This window comes from Tamandua tetradactyla, chromosome 6 (assembly GCF_023851605.1).
Source record: "Tamandua tetradactyla isolate mTamTet1 chromosome 6, mTamTet1.pri, whole genome shotgun sequence".
Classification (NCBI taxonomy): domain Eukaryota; kingdom Metazoa; phylum Chordata; class Mammalia; order Pilosa; family Myrmecophagidae; genus Tamandua; species Tamandua tetradactyla.
Window position 1 is genome coordinate 165,395,139 of NC_135332.1, and position 20,648 is coordinate 165,415,786.

At 41.0% G+C, this 20,648-nt stretch overlaps 1 long non-coding RNA gene across 1 annotated transcript in view; it reads left to right on the forward strand.

Moving 5' to 3' along the window:
- Nucleotides 1-288: 288 nt before the first annotated feature.
- LOC143689000 (uncharacterized) overlaps nt 289-20,648 on the forward strand; it is a 221,443-nt gene continuing 201,083 nt past the window's right edge. The window contains exon 1 of the long non-coding RNA XR_013178447.1: nt 289-1,730. This is a non-coding gene — a long non-coding RNA (uncharacterized LOC143689000). The remainder of the gene's footprint in view (nt 1,731-20,648) is intronic.

Below are 20,648 nucleotides of genomic sequence, written 5' to 3' on the forward strand. Positions count from 1 at the left end.
TTTATAAAGGGAATTTTTTGCATTACAAGTTTGCAGTTCTAAGGCCATTTATATGACCAAACTAAGGCATCTAGAGAAAGAAACCTTGGCTCAAGGAAGGCTGATCTGGGAAAGCATTGCTGGCCTCTGCTGGTCCTTTGCTCCTGGGCTCCCTTGGGAAAGTAATCTTAGTATGTAAACTTTTACAGAATCTCAGAGTTCTACGTGTTCTTTAGGATTACAGGAATGGATTTGGTTGGGGTTTAGCAAACCATGATATTAACAATATCTAGGTGAAGCTTGAGTTAAGAGTAGCCTCCAGAATAGCCTCTTGACTTTCTTTGAACTCTCCTAGCCACTGATACCTTTTGGTATTTCTTTTCTCCTTTTGGTTAGGAAGGCTTTATCAATCCCAGGGTGCCAGGGCCAGACTCATCCCTGGGAGACATATCCCATGTTGCCACGAAGATTTTCACCCCTGGATATCATGTCCCACATAGTGGGGAGGGTAATGATTTTCTTTGCAGAGTTAGGCTTAGCGAGAGAGAGGCCACATCTGAGCAACAAAAGTTTTCTGGAAGTAACTCTTAGGCATAACAATAGATAGAAATCTATTATTTTTTTCATGGTCTGACTCCTGAAATATATCAGTAAGATTGCAGGAATGTGGACCTGGTGTAAGTAGGAATCTATTATTTTTTTCATGATCTGACTCCTGAAATATATCAGTAAGATTGCAGGAATGTGCACTTAGTGTCTGGGGCCCTCAGGGGAAGAGCCCTGGTCTCCCTGCCCTAGACCTATAAGGGGACTAATTGGGAGTCTTTTCTAGATAGGAGAAAGGGTGTCTTGCGTATGGGTTGACTTTCAAATTCATCATCTGTAGATAAATCCCAGGCTTGACATGAAATTGGAAGCAGCTTTTGTTTAAAGCTCAAAAGAAAAGATAAACAGACGGCAGTTTCAACCAATAAGAGAACAGTGTAGTGGGACAGAAATGGGTCTCTCCATTGTAAATATAGTCAAGAGCCTGCTCAGTTGCTTCGTGTAGAGGTGGAGAGTAGTTTCACACTTCCTGGTCTGGATTTGGCAGAGGGTCCAGCCACATTTACAGCTTCTTACAGCTGTTACTTTTCACCAGCTGAGCCAGATGAGAAACAGCCCCATAAACGTGCAGGGAGCAGGGGTCTGGCCTGAATTCAGAGCCCTCAGCTTGTGTCCACCAAATCTTTTTCCACTTCACCATGTTTGTAGCCACAGGGAAGGCTGTGGTGTGTGGTTAAGAATACCTGCTGATCTTAGAGTCTGCAGTTTTTCACCTGTTAGTAATTGCGGGACTTGTAGCACATTATTTAATCTCTCTGAACCTCAGTGTCCTCTTCTATGAAACCAGGATAAGAACAGCGCCTACCTCCTAGGGTCACTGGAAGTACCACGTGATGTTATTCAAGTGCTAAGCACATCAAATGGCTGGATGATCTTTCCTCAGTGCCAAAACTGCCTGTGGACTTCTTACTTCAGTTGGAAAGAACAGGAGGAACTATTCTTCAGTTGGAGAGAATGAGGGTGATGCGGTTGCTTCCCTGGAGTCTTTATTTGCATGTTCCTTTATTTCTCAGAGGGATGATTGTGATTAGTCATTAGAACAGAATGTTGGCTAACTCAGCTCTACGGAAGTGAAGTAGCATGCTTGTGCTCTTTCAAATCAGTCACTTTTTTCCTTACTCTGGACATTTTTCTTCACCCTGGAGGTTTGTAAAGCTTCTTACTTAGTTCAAGTTTCACTTTTGAAAACGCCTTCCTCCCAGGTTTGTGACATCACCCTTGGCTTCCATGCAAGGGTTGCGAACTTAAGTCCTGTTTATTGAAGCTATTGACATCAAAGTTTTACTTAAATGAAAAGCTTTTAGCAAATGAATTGATGATTTACCTATAATTATTACTTGACTCATCTTAAATCAAATTTTTTTTAACATGCATGATCCATTGCAATATCATAATTTTTTCCTAATAATTTTATTATATACGTACTCTCATGTGAACAATCAAAAGCCTATATTATAGTCAGGGACAATATTCTGTTTTCCTTTGAAGTTCTCACACATACTGCATACCCAGAGGTGGTCTTTTACAGAAAACAGAAGGTCCACACAAAGAAGACTATCTGATAGGTAACAGTGAGAAAAATAAAATGTACGTCCATTGAAAGATCAGTTCAGGAAACTCACCTTCTATGGATTACTTTCCCAAGTGCAACTCTGCTCTGCCTAAAAAAAAGGGGGTGGGGTGTAGGAGGAGAGCCTTGACTGCATAGTTATTTGCCATTGCTGCCATCTACTGGTGTTCGGTGATAGTAAAGGACAAGGATAAGGACAGCCCTTGGGTGGTTTTCTGTTCCCTGGTTACCAATGATCTTACTGGTAGACCAAGCTTACCTTAAGAGAGATAGGTGACTGTTTATATGATGTGTTGGAAGGGGTGATAGGAAAGCTTAACGATCCTTCAGATACGAACTGGTGCCTGAAGCATCAGCATTGTGCTTAGATTTTTTTTTTAACTCTGCCCTTTGAACCTGTTGTTTTAGGAAAAAATAACCCTATGTCATTTTACCTCTATACCTTGTCGACCCTCTGGGACTTGGCAGTGCCTCGCTATTGGGTAAAGATTCCTTCTACTCTAATCGCAAGTACTAATTTATACTAGGTTCACCATTACTTGAGGGAACCAGAGTCTATGTCTGGTTTCTCTTTCCGGGTCCCATGGCTAAAACTTTCCCATTCAGACTTAACAGCTCATAGCGATTGCACAAATTACCTTTGCCCTAGCTCTAAAATTCTTGAGAGACCTTTAGGAAGATGTTAGAGCTGTTGTCCGTACTCTAGATTTTCTTACTCCCCAAGCAGTCTTCTATTTTGCTAAGGAAAATATAATGCCATTTTTTAAATGTTTTGACAAAATTTTTTACAGGTCGTGGAGTAATCTCAATTTTTCCCATTGATTATTAAGACTGCTGTGCATGGATTCACCTTAGCAGCCATTTTTATCAGTTATTTTTATGGCCTGTCACTACTGTGCAAACTGAGTAGTGCCTGTGTTTGACATGGGGGTTGTCTTTAGTGTCCTCTCTTGGTCTGTTTTTCAGAGTTCGTGAGTTATGCCAGGAGATGAAGGAACCTTCATCTTCCACTGAAGGTGGAAGGTTCATTTGAGCTCTCAAGTATTTGCATTGCAGTTTATCTCTACCCCACCATGAGGTTTTATGGATTAAATGATCTAGTTTAAATTAAACTAATCTTCCTTCGTAAGTAGGAACAGCCTGCACAGAAATTTTGGATTGCAATTATAATAATATAAGTTCAAGCAAGCAAGGAGAAAAAGTAGAGCTGACAGTTCTCCTTTTCTTAATGTGAACTCTTGGTCAGCCATATTTTATGTTAGAATAGTCTATTAGTAAAATCCTTCCTGGTTGATCTGTTTTTTGAGCAAGCAGATAGAAAGTTTATTGAATACATATGTGAGAGAACATGCAGGCTGTCTTGCAAGAAAAGAGGTAAGAGTTGAGAGGCCCCAACACTGTGGGGACATCTGCTTTTATAGATTCTTATTCCTTTTGTAATTTTTATGAACTTTTACATCCCTCCCACTTTCCCTTCTTTTGATGCTTGAGAATGGATGACTCACTCAGACAGGGTTGGCTGGCTCCACTTTCTCAGTCCATGACTTACGCACGTAGAGGTCATTTGGCTCCCAGGTGCTATTTAGTTCTGTTCTTCTCAGAGATATCTTTCTCCTTAGGCCTAACTCCCCTAGGAATTTTCCCTTTGCTTTTCTAGCCAGCACCCTAATTCTAATCCCCACAGAAATTTCTAGCTCCCTTAATCTTAAGGGAATTTGGGCCAATGGTCCGTCTTCTGTAGCTACTTCAAGCTGTCATAGGGGTCACAGGCCCAATATATGGGAGCATAGAAGTCTCTGGCCATGTTATTGAGAGTGGCCGGTTGAGCGTGGTGGACAGGAGCATAGCTTATAGCAAGGAGAAGTTTGTAATGAAAGGCTTCTAATCTGGAAGAAACAAATTGGGTGAGAAATTATGTCCACGATCAGAACAGAAGCAGGAGCAAGATGGAGCTCAGGGTATTTGCTATAGATTTTAGGAAAACTATTGGTTGGGGCTTGGCATACTGTGGCAGTTTACAATATTTGGCTGAAATTTGCATAAGAAAAATGTCTAGAATGACTTTATTTGAAATTTCTTAGTCACAGAAATTTTGTTTTCCTTTTTTGGTCACCTAATTTTACAAAAAGTTAAATTTTGGAAGCTTTAGAGCAAAGTAACATTTTACTTGTATAAATTTAGCTTAACAGAAGGATGGAAAATCTCTGTCAATTATTGTAATATTTAGTATGTTAAACTATTTTAGCAGTTCACTTTGACAAGGTGAAAGAACAAATCTTTTTGTAACAATTTTCTTAAGAGTGAGACTTGTCTTTTGAAATAAAGAATGAGAAGGTCAGCATACATTAACAATAATAATCCAATATTATTCTCATATTCTGGATAATTGTTATGCATAATATTATTCTGATATGATATAAAATATTTGTCTTCTAGATAGACAGGTGGTTAAGAACCTGTCATCAAGAGTAGATCAACAATCTACATTATTTTAACAAAACCCACTTTCTATTTCTGTCCAGGGTTTGTAGTCTTAGCAGTGACTATGAACAAGATTCACTTTCATAAACCTACAACTTCTCTTATCCATTCAGGGCTTGTCATCAGCAATGACAACAACCAAAATTTACTTTCTTAAATCCTCTACAACATTCCATATCTATCCAGGGCAATAATAAGATTCACTTTCCTAATAGGAATATATTAGTTCACAAAATCAATATATTGCCAGGTGTGTTATGAGGCAGTTGGAGGTCAGTAAAGTCTGCTGCTAAGGCATTCTTAAAGATATAGGCTCTATTTTGAAACCCATGGGGCAGCACTATCTAAGTGAGCAGGGCAGGAATCTTATTGTTAAGTCCCTGCCATTCAAAAGCAATTAGGTATTAGGAGTCAGGGTGAAGAGAGAAAAAAAATGTGTTTTTAAGTTCTTGGTCTGAGAACCTGAATGGAGACAGGGGCTACCTCCCCACTTCCCCAACTCCGTGCCTTCATCCTATACAGACAGGCTTATTTGCTTAAAGATCTCCTCAGGGATGCAAAGAGGCCTTAATTTAGTTGGGCAAACAAGGGGCAAACACTAGTTGGGTTTCCTAGTCTTAAGGTGGTCCCCAGGGATTAAAGAAGATCCCTCCCTAGAAGGAGGGTGGAGAATTCAGAGACAATAAGAAATTGATGGGACACTAGAATGTCTCCAGGCTTACAAAGGAGAGGGGTAGGGAAGGTCCTAGTTTTGGCTTTACCATGAACTCCCATAACAAGACAAGTCAGAGTGGAGGTATGCCAGTTTGAATCTGATGTGTACACCAGAAAAGTGCAATTCTTTAATCCTCATTCAGTGTTGCTAGGTGGGATCTTTTTTATTGTTTCCATGGAGATGTGACCCATCCAGTTATGGGTGGTAACTTTTGATTAGATGGTTTCCACAGAGATGTGTCTCTATCCATTCAAGGTGGAGTTGCTTACTGGAGTCCTTTAAGAGGGAACCATTTTGGACAGATCTAAGAGACCAAGCCTGAGACTGTTGGAGATGCATAAAGAAAATGCCCCCAGGGAAGCCGTTAAAGAAACCTGGAGAGAAAGCTAGCAGGTGCTGCCATGTGCCTTTTCAGCTGATACAGAAACCCAGAATGTCATTCGTCTTCTTAAGCTAAGGTATCTTTCCCTGGATGTCCTAGTTTGGACATTGTTATAGCCTTGCCTTAATTTGGACATTTTCATGGCCTCAGAACTGTAAAGTTGCAACTTAAAAAAAATCCCCATTTTAAAAGCCATTCCGTTTCTGGTATATTGCATTCTGGTGACTTTTACAAACTGAAACAGATTTTGGTACCAGGAGTGGGGTGCTGCTGCTTACCAAACATGTTGGAATACCAAACATGTTTGTGAATACCAAACATGTTGGAATGCCTTTTTGTTGTTGTTGTTGTTGAGAAACATCCACACACATACAGTCTAACCATATTATTCAATCAGTGGCTCACAATATCAACACGTAGTTATGTATTCTTCACCATGATCATCTTTATGATGAGCACCATGATCAACATTTGCATCACTCCAGAAGAGGAAATAAAAAGAAGGAAAAAGAACTCATAAATCTCATACCCCCTACCCTTCCTTCTCACTGACCCACAGTATTTCAATCTACCCAATTTTTACCCTTTAGCTCCCCCTATTATTTATTCTTTATCCTATTATTTTGCTCATCTGTCCATACCCTAGTTAAAAGGAGAATCAGACATAAGGTTTTCATAACCACAGTCATATTGTAAAAGTTGTATAGTTATATAATCTTCTTCAAGAATCAGGGCTACTAGAACACAGTTCAACAGCTTCAGTTACTTCCCTCTAGCCACTCGAATACACTGTAAACTAAAAAGGGATATCTATATAATATGTGTAAAGATAACCTCCAGGATAATCTCTTGATCTGTTTGAAATCTCTCAGCCCTGAGACTTTGTTTTGTCTCATTTCTCTCTTCCTCCTTTTGGTCAAGAAAGCTTTCTCATTTCCATGATGCCAGGCCCTGGCTCATCCCAGGAGCCCTTCCCATGTTGTCAGGGAGATTTATACCCCTGGAAGTCATGTCCCATGTAGAAGAAGGGCAGTGAGTTCACCTGCCGAGTTGGCTTAAAAAGAAACCACATCTCCTCTCTCTCCAGCCAACATGACGAGCAGTCTCACTACCCTCCCCCTCTCTGAGTGGGACATGACTCCCAGGGGTGTGGACCTTCCTGGCAACGTGGGACAAAGATCCTGGAATTAGCTGAGACTCAGCATCAAAGGACTGAGAAAAACCCTAGAATGAGTTGAGAATTAACATCAAGGGATTGAGAGAACCTTCTCGACCAAAAGGGGAAAGAGTAAAATGAGACAAAGTATCAATGGCTGAGAGATTCCAAGCAGAGTCCAGAGGTTATCCTGGAGGTTATTCTTATGCATTAAGTAGATATCACCTTGTTGTTCAAGATGTAGTGGAGAGGCTGGAGGGAATTGCCTGAAAATGTAGTGCTATGTTCCAGTAGCCATGTTTCTTGATGATGATTGAACAATGATATAGCTTTCACAATGAGACTCTGTGAATGTGAAAACCTTATGTCTGATGCTCCTTTTAGCTACTATATCAACAGAAGAGTAGAACATATGGAATAAAAGTAAATAATAGGTTGGAACAAATGTTAAAATAAATTCAGTTTGGAATAGTGGTAAATGAAAGCGAGGGGTAAGGGGTATGGTACGTATAGTTTTTTCTTCTCCATTATCATTTCTTTTTCTGTTGTCCTTTTATTTCTTTTTCTAAATCAATGCAAATGTACTAAGAAATGATGAATATGCAACTATGTGATTATATTAAGAATTACTGATTGTATATGTAGAATGGAATGATATCTAAATGTTTGTTAATTTTTTTTTAATTAATAAAAAAAATTTAAAAAAAGACCACATCTGAGCCACAGAAGAGGTTCTCTGGGGGTGACTTGTATGTATAATTATCAGTAGTTTAGCTTCTCCTTTGCAGGAATAAACTTCATGTCAAGTTAGCCCCAAGACTGAGGGCTCAGCCTATTGAATTGGTTTTCCCCACTGCTTGCAAGAATATCAGGAATTCCCCAGAGGAGTAAGTTGAATATTTCCTTCTTTCTCCCCAATTCCCCAAGGGGACTTTGCAAATACTTTTTTATTCTCTGCCTAAATTACTCTGGGATATATCAGGGCATCACACTAACATGTACAAACCAACAAGATCTCGCATCCTATTCAAGATTCCATGTGCTTATGGTGTTTGAATAAACTGACCCTACAAGTTAAATTCGATAGTATGCTACCCAGAATATAAATTTTGCACCAAATAAACATTTCCCCTTTGGGCTTACAGAGAGGTTGAAATTTGAAAATATGGGCCACATCATCCTTTATCCAATATTCTGTTTTACCTTAGTCCTATCAAGATCAGCTTCATTCATATCTTTAGATGAAATCTGACAAGTTTGTTAGTTTTTTTTAACAGTTGCTGAATGGGAATAATGCTGACTTTCATTGCCTGAGTGATACAAATCTGAGTCTCAGGTATCACATAAATACCTGAAATTTCAGGGAAGGACCAGGTTATATACCAATAGCTCAGTATCTCAGAAGTTAGAAATATCATTACAACTTTGAAATATATATGGCTTACAATCTAAGCACCTTTACAATAGGCCGCAACCTGATAACCCATGCTCTCAATTTCAATTCTCTGAGTTTGTAAATTAATCCTTATGAATTAATCCATATGAGTGAGGCATGGTAATATTTGTCTTTTTATTTCTGACATTTTATTCAGCATAACTCACCTGAAGGTTCATTCACCAAGTTGCATGCCTCACAACTTCATTCCTTCTTGCAACTGCTCAGTAGTCCATTGTATGTAAACACTGCAGTTCCCCCTTCCATTCCTCAGTCGTTGTACCCTTAGGCCACCTCCATCATTGTAAATCATGAACACTGCCCTCTAAATGCCAGTGTGCAAATGTCCATTTGTGTCCCCACTCTCAGTTCCTCTAGATATATACATAGAAATGGGGTTGCAAGATCATATGGCAATCCCTCCCCTAGCCTCCTGTGGAACCACCACACTGCCCTCCAGAAGGGTTGCGCCTCACAGCTTCCCTATCAACAGTGGTACATCTCTTTTTCCACATTTTCTCCAGCACTTGTTTCTGTCTGTTCTTTTTTTTTTGGGTGCATGGTTGTGAGAAAGAATGCTGTACTTGAAAGAGAACAAATGCTTACCTGATTGTGGAGAAGAAAAGAATTTATTCACAGTCTTGCAAGAGTGGGCACCTAGCCAAATACAAAATGGTGGCTGGTGTGCAAACAATAGAATGCCATAATTATTATTACTACACCTACCCTGTTTCTCTGCTGATTGGATACTCCAGAGGTTACAGCCTATCCAGATGTCTAACTAATTCAAACTTCGCTCTGAAGTTTCCCCCTTTTTTTTTTTTTTTTTTTTTAAGAGAGAGGGAGGAAGGGAAGGAAAGACAGAGAAGGAAGGAAGGATGGAAGGAAGGAAGGGAGGAAGAAAGGGAAACATCTTTAAACATTTTCTTGTTTTATTATATTTTGTTTGTTTGTTTGTTTTTTACATGGGCTGGGGCCGGGAATCGAACCGGGGTCCTCCGGCACGGCAGGCAAGCACTCTTGCCCGCTGAGCCACCGCGGCCCTGAAGTTTCCCCCTTTTAATTATACTTTATATTTTAATGACCTTGGCCATTAAGGATTTGCTGCCAATTCTAGGCTTGGTCAGAGGCCCTCCCCTTTCCCTGCCTGCATCATCTTGTGTGAAAGCAAACTTAGTTTGATTCATACAAATCCCCTTTCTTTTCAAACCTTAAGTTTTCACACTTTAATCTTTCTTCAAACCTGATAAGAGCCTTTTCTTACTCTTCATCATAGGGATCTTCCTTTTTAAGGGGGTTCTTGATGAGTCTCTTTGCTCACCCTCAGGCACAGGGATAATGCAGCCCCTAAGTACTATGAGTACCTCAGCTATAATGATTAAAGAAGTCAGCATGAACAGTGCCACCCCTTTCCATCCCCCAAACCAGTTTTCTAAGCATCTCTTGAGGGGGTCATCAATGCCTGAATTTTTCACCAATTTTCCATATAAGGCCATCAGACCTTGTAAGGCTTTGGCGATAGTTCCATTTAGGGCTGCATTATTGGGGGTAAATATTTAACAACTACCCCCGACCATCAGGCAAATGCCTCCCTTTTTGGCTAACAACATGTCATCCTATTCTCCCATGTCATTCAGCTAGTAGCATCCAACTGTTCTGTTATTCCCTCAACTGCATCCTTGGTGTAATCGATAAATCTTTGCTGATTAATCCAATCCACATTTTTTTGTTGATGGTTACCCAACAGGATAAGGATGACTCAAATCCTGTAGCTACTTGATTCCTAGCCTTAAAAACTCATCTGGAATTCCCCCTTGGCACCCCTATACTGTTTACATCAACTCGATCCTCCTCCTTTTCAAATTCCATGGTGAATGGGATGGCTAGTTGGACCAGAGCATAGGTCCCCTTCCTCTTCTTAGGTAAACTGGTTAGAGGATGCCTTTTCCACAATACCACTAAAGCTCTGCTTGTGGTGTGGTTAATCTGGAAAAATTGCCAGTACTATCTTCAGTCACATCCCATGCTTGGGTACATGAGACCATGGTCCCAGGGTCCTGGAGCCCTTCTTCCTGTCTGGAGAGACAGGAAGATTGGTTTCCTGGATTGAGGCAAGAAATCAGTATGGCCTTGACTTTTCTGCCCCTGATTGGAGGTAAAAGAGAAGACAATGTACTACAATTTTCACTGGCAGTAGTATTCTGAAAAAGGAGTACCATGCACTTGAACTCCTTTTCATGTTCCTCCATACCCCTTGTAAAGGGCATGACCAGAGCAGTGGGTTGGCCTGTTGCACAAGCATAACAGTTGCTTTTGTCTAGGCTCTGGACTGTATATTTGATCCATTCCACCCAGGCCTTTGTATATCTGCACCTTGTCCCTACCCCTATGGTTTCCTCCAATTCTTCTGTAAAAGGGAGTTGTAGGTGTCATGGAGAGGACCTGCATCCCGAACCTTCCCAAAGACTCCCCTCCAGTAATTTCTACCCACATTCCATAAACTTGATTGGGGAGGTGCACCTGTTTGAGCCCAAACTGAATTTCCTACCCTGAGTGATGATACTGACTTTGTCTGCCTTTTTAATTGTCATTAGTCTAGAGCTGCACTGAAGATCTGGGCAGTCTGGTGGGGGATTTTCTTCGTAAAAGGATATTTTATCTTGAGGTCCTGCTGTATTTGTGAACCCCAATCACTGGCCGTAATATTCCCCTTGTACTGGGTAGTTCACCACGCAAAAACCCAGGGGTGGCAAGACCCCTGTAAATGAGGGGAGTATTTGGGGTTGCTTACTGGCTCTGGACACATGTATCCATTTCCCCAACTTATTTGTTGCTGAACTTGCCAAGTTTCCATGGTCTACCACTGGCAAGCATCAAACTGCATAGTTAGGGACCCCAAACCCTTGGCTGCATTCACTACCAACTTTACAGGGCTTATTGCATCCCCAATTTTGAGCACTAGGACTAGTATTATTCTCATTTTTAAATTGGACCTCAGATCTCTCATCTGTCCTTTGACCAGGGCCACAATTAAGTATGTTAGGTTAAAATACAGACTCTAAAATCCCAAATCCAAAAACCCCTTTTATCCTCCAACTATTGTCTCTTTAATGTAATTTTTAAAGGATCCAAAGTTGGAATTATTTCCGAGGAGTCAGATTTATCATACCCCTTAGGTACTGGTCCTTTCACTTGAGTATAGTGGGTCCAGGCTTTCTCTGCTGTCTGGATGGCTGTCTCAGTTGTCAACAGAACTTGATAGGGTTCTTCCCAGGCCTGTTGGAGTTTGGACCCTTTGCATGATTTGATGAGGACACAATTGCCGGGTTGGTGCTGATGGACAGCAAATCAAAGTGGTACAGTCTGTGCCAGCAAGCCATGGTGCCTGAGGGATAATAGAGTAAAGGACAAAGCCAGTACACAATTCTTAAAGAAGACGTCTGTGCTGGTTTGAAATGATGTATGTACCCTAGAAAAGTCATGTTTTAATCCTAATCCCATTTTGTAAAAGCAGCCATTTCTTCTAATCCTTATTCAGTATTGTATGTTTGAAACTGTAATTAGATCACCTCCCTGGAGATGTGATTTAATCAAGAGTGATTGTTAAACTGGATTAGCTGGAGGCATGTCTCCACCCATTTGGGTGGTCTTGATTGGTTTCTGAAGTCCTATAAAAGAGGAAACATTTTGGAGAATGAGAACGATTCTGAGAGATCAGAGAAGAGTGACATAGCCACGAGAAGCAGAGTCCACCAGCCAGCAACATTTGGAGATGAAGAAGGAAAATGCCTCTAGGGGAGCTTCATGAAACAGGAAGCCAGGAGAAGGAGTTAGCAGATGATGCTGTGTTCGCTATGTGCCCTTCCAGATGAGAGGGGAACCCTGACCTTTGTGCCTTTTCAGATGAGAGAGAAGTGTCTGACTGTGTTCACCATGTGCCCTTCCACTTGAGAGAGAAACCATGAACTTCATCGGCCTTCTTGAACCAACGAATCTTTCCCTGGATGCCTTAGATTGGACATTTCTATAGACTTGTTTTAATTGGGACATTTCCTTGGCCTTAGAACTGTAAACTAACAACTTATTCAATTCCCCTTTTTAAAAGCCATTCTGTTTCTGATATATTGCATTCCGGCAGCTAGCAAACTAGAACAAGATCCTTTGATTCTAAGGAAGGGAGATCACTCGTTCTCCCTGGAAAAAGCAAGCCAAAGACAATTTCGTAAGAGGAGAGCCCTAATTCTTTCTCAAGAGCAGTTCTAATTCTTAGCAGAGCTATGGGTAAACACAGTTCAAGGTAATTTAGTTTCTAAGACCGGTTAAGGAAGATGTTTCTTTAAGATTTGAGTCATTCTTTCTACCCTTCCTGAGGATGCGGAAGCCAGAGTGTGTGAAAATCCCATGCAATACCTAAGCTTCACATAATACCTCACAACACATGGGAGGTAAAGTGGCTACCATTTTCAGAATTGATATTTTCTGCCAACCTGTAGTGGGGAACAATTTGTTCAAGGATAGTCTTGGCAGTCTCTGATATCATAGCTGAGACTTAACTATATGCCTCCACCCATCCTATTAGATGGTCTACAAGAACCAGAGTTTAGTCGTCCTACTGGACGCATCTCAGTGTAATCAACTTGAATGCTCTGAAATGGCCTGAGGCCTGGTTCCCTTCCACCTGGTACCTGTTTCCTTAGAATCTTTTTTATTGATTTTTTGGCAAATTATACATCATTCATATGTTTAGCTATGGTTTAGACCCACACACCAAAAATGTTTAAGAACTAGGTCACACATGGCCTGTACTCTCCAGTTACTTCCCTAATGTCAGTCTGCTAATATTTCCCTCATTACTTGTTTATTCAACATCTGGCATCTGGGAGGACCCATCTACCTTGACTATCTGAGCTTGCTCCCAGTTGGTCTAGTTCTTTTGCTTCCTTCTCAGAGAATATAGGGACCTCAAATTCTCTGAGAATGGAGGCTATTAAGACCATTAACTTTGAAGGGGGGCAAAGGGAAGCTTCGTTAGCCTTTTCATTTGCCAACCTGTTGCCTTTTGCCTCAAAGGTATAGCCTTTCTGGTGTCCATATGTGTGCACCATTGATATTTCCCTTGGTAAGAGTAGATTAATTAATACTTGTTTTATTAATTCTCCATGGGCCAATTCCTTCCTCTTGCTATTAAATAATCCCTTTCTTCCCAGATTTTCCAAAGGTGTGGACCACCCCAAAGGTGTACATAGAGTCAGTGTAGACTATACCATCTTTCCTTCTAATAATTTGAGGTTTTAGTTCAATGCATACAATTCGCAAGCTTGAGTTGACCAATCATTGGACAATGGACTAGCTTCCCTTATTTCACAAGTAGTCCATCCATGATTGCATAACCATTGTGCTTCTTTCACTCTAGGATCCTAAAAGACTCATCTATGAACGATTTTTCCCATGAATTTAAGGGGAGATCCCCTAGTCAAGCTGAACTCAGGTTTGTTATGCAGCTGAGTCCAAATAGTCATATTTAAGGGTTTCTCTCTGGTCAGGCCCTTTCCAGAGAAAGGAGGCCAGGTTTAAACCATTGTCTGCAGTCAAAACTGAGTCATCCTTCTCCATTAAGATTGCCTCATACTTCAGGATTCGGGAATCAGTCAGCCACCTCCCTGCCCTTTGGGATAAAATAGTCCTGACCTAATGAGGGGTGCTGACTACTAATAACCCTCCAAAGGTTAGTTTCCTACTTTCTTCTACTAGGAGAGCAATTGCCACAACAACCTGAACGCACCAAGCCATCCTCTGAAGTCAGGGTCCAAAAGTTTAGAAAGGAACGCTACGGGTCTCCTTTGGTTCCCCAGGTTTGGGTTAGTTCCCCCAATGCTGTTCCTTTACCTACTGTCACAAATAGATGGAAAGGCTTCTATAGGGAGGGGAGAGTCAGAACAGGAGCCTGTACCAGTGCCCGTTTGAGCCTTTCTAAGGCTCGTACTTCTCCCTCCCTTCATTCTAATTTGTCAGGCTCTTTCTCTAACAGTTTTTGGCATAACTCTTTAGTTTGAAAAGCATAAGAATCTATCCACAACCTACAGTATCCCACTAATCCTAAGAACTTCCTTAGTTCCCTCTTTGTCCAGGGAAGAGGCAATCCAACTATGGCCTGAATTCTCTCTAGATTTATTTTCCTTTTTCCTTCACTTACGAGATGGCCTAAGTATTTAACTTCCCTTTCCACAGACTGTAGTTTATTTTTTGATACCCTTAGTCCATGGTATCCTAGGAAGTTCAGCAGGTCCTTTGTAGCCTGGGCAACCACTGTTTTTCTTTTCCTGATATTAACAGATTGTCTACATACTGTTGTCTACATATGGGATTGAAAACCTTTCCAACACTTCTTCTAGTTCCTTAGATTGGACATTTCTATAGACTTGTTTTAATTGGGACATTTTCTTGGCCTTAGAACTGTAAACTAACAACTTATTAAATTCCCCTTTTTAAAAGCCATTCTGTTTCTGATATATTGCATTCCGGCAGCTAGCAAACTAGAATAAGATCCTTTGATTCCAAGGAAGCGTGATCTGTAGTTTTCCTTGGAAAAAGCAAGCCAAAGACAATTTCATAAGAAGAGAGCCCTAATTCTTTCTCAAGAGCAGTTCTAATTCTTAGCAGAGCTATGGGTAAACACAGTTCAAGGTAATTTAGTTTCTAAGACTAATCCCTGGGGTAGGACTGTCCACCTTTATTACTGCCTCCTTCCAGTGAAGGGATTTTTCACATTCAAAGGTGAACAAGTCCCTACTCTCTGGGTCAAGAGGGCAGGCCCAAAAGGCATCCTTCAGATCTACTACACTGAACCACTTATGACAGTAGGGAATCTTACTAAGGAGAGTATAAGGGTTAGGGACCATGGGTTGTCTAACTTGAACAATTTAATTGATGGCTCCAGGTCCTGTACCATCCTCCACCTGCCATCTACTTTCTGGGTAGGAAAAATGGGAGCAATGAAAGGAGACATATCGTCCAAGAGCCCATCTTGAAGGAGACCTTCAGTGATAGGTTGAAGTCCTTGTCTCCCCTTCAATGGGATGGAATACTGTTTTTGACAAACCACTTCCCCTTTCTTTTTCATTTTAATTTTGATAGGGGGAACTTGCAACACCCCTCATTTCCCTCTCTCATGCATACTTTTTCCTGGATGTCTTTTTCTTCCTTGCTGAGCAAGGCTAAGATTATTTCTGTTTGACCATCCTTTACCTCCAGGTCCAGTCCCACAGGGATGAGGTCTCTTCCCAACATGTTGTGCCCAGCTTCTGTAATATACAGCAGGGGGCTTATAACTTGGGTCTCATTCCAACAGATGTTTGTAGGTTTGAAAATGGGGAATTTAAATCCTTTCCCTTTCACTCCCAAAACTTTAAGGAACTACCAGAGAATTAGATCCCCTTTGGGATGTAGTTCACAGAAGATTGCGCTGCCCCGTGTCTACCAAAAATGTAATTTTTTCCTGATGTGGGCCCGCCTTCAGATTTACCAAAGGCTCCCAGTGGGCTCTTTTTTTTTTTTAAATTTATTTATTAAAATTAAAATATTGAGAAACAAAACATCAACATACATAATCAGTAATTCACAATATCATCACTTAGTTGCATATTCATCATTTCTTAGAACATTTGCATTAATTCAGAAAAAAATAAAAAGACAATAGAAAAAGAAATAAAACAAACACAGGAAAGAAAAAGAAAAAAAAAAGATTATCCCTACCATACCCCTTACCCCTCGCTTTCATTGATCACTAGTATTCAAACTAAATTTATTTTAGCATTTGTTCCCCCTGTTATTTATTTTTATTCCATATGTTCTACTCTTTTTTGACAAGGTAGATAAAAGGAGCATCAGACACAAGGGTTTCACAGTCACACAGTCACATTGTGAAAGCTGTATCATTATTCAATCATCCTCAAGAAACATGGCTACTGGAACACAGCTCTACATTTTCAGGCAGTTCCCTCCAGCCTCTCCATTACATCTTCCAGTGGGCTCTTGAGATGAGGAGTCTCTAACCTCCCTAATCCTCAGAATTCATCAGGGTTATCACCCGACCTTCTTTCTTTAAACTCAGGCACTCCATTTGGAAGTGACGAGGTTTCCCACAGTGATAACACTCCGCTGAGTCCTGTGCCCTTCTCTTCCTTTGTTCCCTCTGGCCCAATTCTGTCTCTCTCTTACTTCTGCCTTCTCCTCCGTGCTTTATCTCGAATCTTTTCTCGACCATATGGTCCACTGTGCTTATCATGACTTTAGCTTTCTGCTTCTGTCTTTCCTCATTCCTTTTCACAAACACTTTGTGAAACTCTCTCAGTAACTCTTCCAGTGGCTTATCCATCCACCCATCTATTTTCTGGATCTTTTTCTGAGTATCAGGCCAAGACCCCTTCATGTAGCTGACCTTTAATATTCCTTGGGCCACAGGACTATCAGGGTCCATTCCTGAGTATTTCCTTGCCTGGTCCCTCAACCTTTGCAGGTAAGCAGTAGGAGTCTCATCTTTTTCTTGAGCCACCTCAAAGGCCTTATTTAAGATCTGAGATTTGTGTACAGCCAATTTTTATCCCTTGTGTAATGAGGTCTCTAAGATCCTTCTAGTGTCCTGTCTTCCTGAACATTATTATCCCAGTTGGGATCTACATTAGGGAATTTCTGCTCTGCTGCCATCACCCCTTGTCTGGTAGGTGCTGCCTCTCCCATTCTTCCAGAGCTGCCCTCCTCGCTGCCATTCCTCCTTCCGCTGTGAAGAGGATAGTCAGGATAGACGTAAGTTCAGTCTAGTTATATAAGCTGGGCCCTAAAAATTGATCCAGTTGTTCAGCCAACCCTGCTGGATATCCATTAATGATTTCATTTCTTTCTTAAAGTTCCTTACTTCTGTACTCATCAAGGGGTGTTTACATAACCAATTTCCCTTGATCCAATAGGTACTTCTCTCAGAGGGTATATAGGGACTCAGCAGGTTCTCTCACTCTTTTCCCCTCAGGAGCCCCCAGAAATGGAAACTCCCTTATATCTTTCTTACACAGTCCCAACTCCTTCCTCAGTGGTTGGTGGGTTGTCACGGGTGGAGCAATTGGCCCTGATTGCCCCTCCCACTTCTTGTGGGGCAACGCAGGTTAGTTCCATTTGGCCTTCAGTGTCCAATAGTCCTTGGCCCGGGAGAGGAGCATAGAGTAGGGAAAGGCTCAATAAAGGATCCCAAACTTTAGCTTCTAAAGACATAGCCTCTGGCTGTGAGGTTTTGACCTTTACAGGATAAAAAGTCCCCCTTCCCTTTGGCCAACACATGACATAATCAGACTCCACTTTAGAGAAGGGCTTCTTATTAACATAAAGCAAAAGATCGGCACAAAGCCAATCCTCATCTGCCCTGTATTTTGGCCAGAATACATCAGGCAGCACAATGGTTTGGTCTAAATATAGCAACAATATTTAACCATTTCCTTTTTGTCCTTTCCCTTTGTCCGATCACTGTTGGCCCAGTATTTTAACATTCTCCCTGATAAACTGTCCAGGGGAATGTCCCTGAGGGACTACAGGTACTGCCTCCTTTTTTCCCCCAGCCTGCCTACTGTCTCTGCCTCTATTCCCCATCCTGAGTCTTGCCTGGGTTTCTTTCTCTCAGCACTGCTTTACTTCGTTCATCTCCAGCCCCTTTTCCTTGAGGAAAAAGGGGGCTGTGGATTGGGATTTGGCACTTGCTTTGCACGTCTTAGACACACACACTCCACCTTAAACTCATCAGGAACCTTCCCGACCACCAAGGTAATACTTAACAGCCTTTTTCTTACCTTGGTCCATGCACAGAGTTGCCTGGTCACTGTGAGGCAGCTTTTTCCTTCTCCTTTTCTCATTTACCATCAGCAGATCTAAGCATCTGATCTCGGGTCTTTCTGGCTGTCAGAGGCAGGCCCCTAGTGGCGAAGTCTGAGACCACTCAGTTGGTGGGGCACGCCTTCCCTTCATCCTCCCCAGGGGTCCTCCTTTGGAGCCTCGGATCCTGGATGAGCCCCCAAAGTTGTCAGAAAGTATGCTGCACCTGAAATAGAACAAAAGCTCATCCGATTGTGGAGAAAAAAAAAAAGTAATTTATTCACAGTCTTGCAAGAGTGGGCTGCAAGTGGGCATCTAGCCAAACACAAAATGGTGGCTGGCACACCAAACAACAGAATGCCACAGATATTATCCCTACACCTAGCCTGTAGACCCCTCCTTTATTATCTGCTAATTGGGTACTCCAGAGGTTACAGCCTATTCAGATAGTCTAACTAATTCAAACTTCCCTTTGAAGGTTCCCCCTTTTAATTATGCTTCATATTTTAATGACCCTGGCCATTAAGGATTTGGTGCCAATTCTAGACTTGTGTCAGAGGCCCTCCCCTTTCCTTGCCTGCATCACCTTGTGTGAAAGCTAAGCTTAGCTTGATTTTTACAATGGTCCAGGAATCGAGCCCAGTCTCCCACATGGAAGGTGAGCATTCTACCACTGAACCACCCATGTACCCTCTCTATTCATTTTTAAACAATTTTATTCACACATCATACAATCCAGTCTAATACCACCATAATCTATACAAAAATATTCCTTTTCTTCTGCATAGAATCTATACCCCTCACCCATACCCCCACTCCCCCCGCTTGTTGATATTTAGTTTTGGCATAATGCCTTTGTTACATTCTGTGGAAGCATATTACAGTGTTGCAATTGACTATAGACCCTAGCGTACATTGATTATACTTTTTCCCATATACCTTCCATTTTCGACCCCTTGCAATGCTGATGTTTATTTGTTCTCCCTCATGCAAAAATGTTTTTGTATTTGTACATTTAGTCACCATCACTGTCCACTGTAGGCATTCCTAAGATATACTGTCTCAGTCTTTATCCTCTATCTTTCCTTCTGGTTTCATATGTGGCCCCAGCCCTTCTCCCTCAACCATACTCACATTCAGCTTCATTCATTGTACTTGTACTTGTAGTATTATGCTATCCATTTCTGAATTTTTACAATCAGTCCTGTTGCGCAGTCTGTATTCCTTCAGCACCAAATGACCAATCTTGAACCTCTTTCTGTTTCCTGATAAACCTGTGCTTTAAACTTTAACTCTCAAAGTTCACTAATTAATATTAGTTCATATTAGTGAGACCATACAGTATTTATCCTTTTGTTTATGGCTAATTTCATTCAGCAAAATGTCCTCAAGTTTCATCCATGTTGTTATATGCTTCATAAATTTATTCGGTCTTACAACTGTGTAGTATTCCATCAGATATATATACCACATCTTATTTAGCCACTCATCTGTTGACAGACATTTGGGCAGTTTACATCTCTTGGCAATCATAAATAATGCTGCTGTAAACATCGGTGTGAAAATGTCCATTTGTGTTCTTACCTTCAGTTGCTCTGAATATATACCTAGTAATGGGATTGCTGGAGCATATGGAAATTCTATACTTAACTTCGTAAGGACACACCAAACTGCCTTCCAGAGTGGTTGTACCATTTTACATTCCTACCAACAGTGGTAAGTGTGTCTCTTTCTCCACATCCTCTCCAGTGCTTGTTTTCTGTTTTTTTTTTTTTTTTTTATAATGGCTATTTTAGTGGGTGTGAGATATCTCACTGTGGTTTTGAGTTTCATTTCCTTAATAGCCAGTGAAGTTGAATATCTTTTCATTTGCCTTTTAGCAATTTGTATTTCCTCTTCTGAAATGTGTCTGCTCATTTCTTTTGCTCATTTTTTATCTTTTTGTTGTTGCATTGAAGAATCTCTTATATATTCTGTATACCAAACCCTTATCTGATATGTGGTTTCTAAATATTGTCTCCCTTTGTGTAGGCTGCCTGAGTTCTTTGACATGTAAAAGTCTTTAGTTTTGAGGCAGTCCCATTTATCTGTTTCTTTTTTTAGTTCTTGTGCTTTGGGTGTAAGGTCTAGGAAACCATCTTCTATCACAAAATTTATAAGATATTTCCCTAGTTATCTTCTAACAGTTTTATGGTCTTAACTCTAATATTTAGGTCTTTGATCCATTTTGAGTTAATTTTTGTATAGCGTGTGAGATATGGATCCTCTTCCATTCTTTTACGTTTGGATATCCAGTTCTCCAAACACCATAAACTGAAGAGGCTCCTCTGCCCCATGGTGGGTTGTCTTGATCACCTACCTTATCAAAGATCAATTATCCATAGATGAGAGGGTCTACTTCTGAACACTCAATTTGATTCCATTGGTCAGAGTATCTGTCTTTGTGCCAGTACCATGCTGTTTTGACCCCAG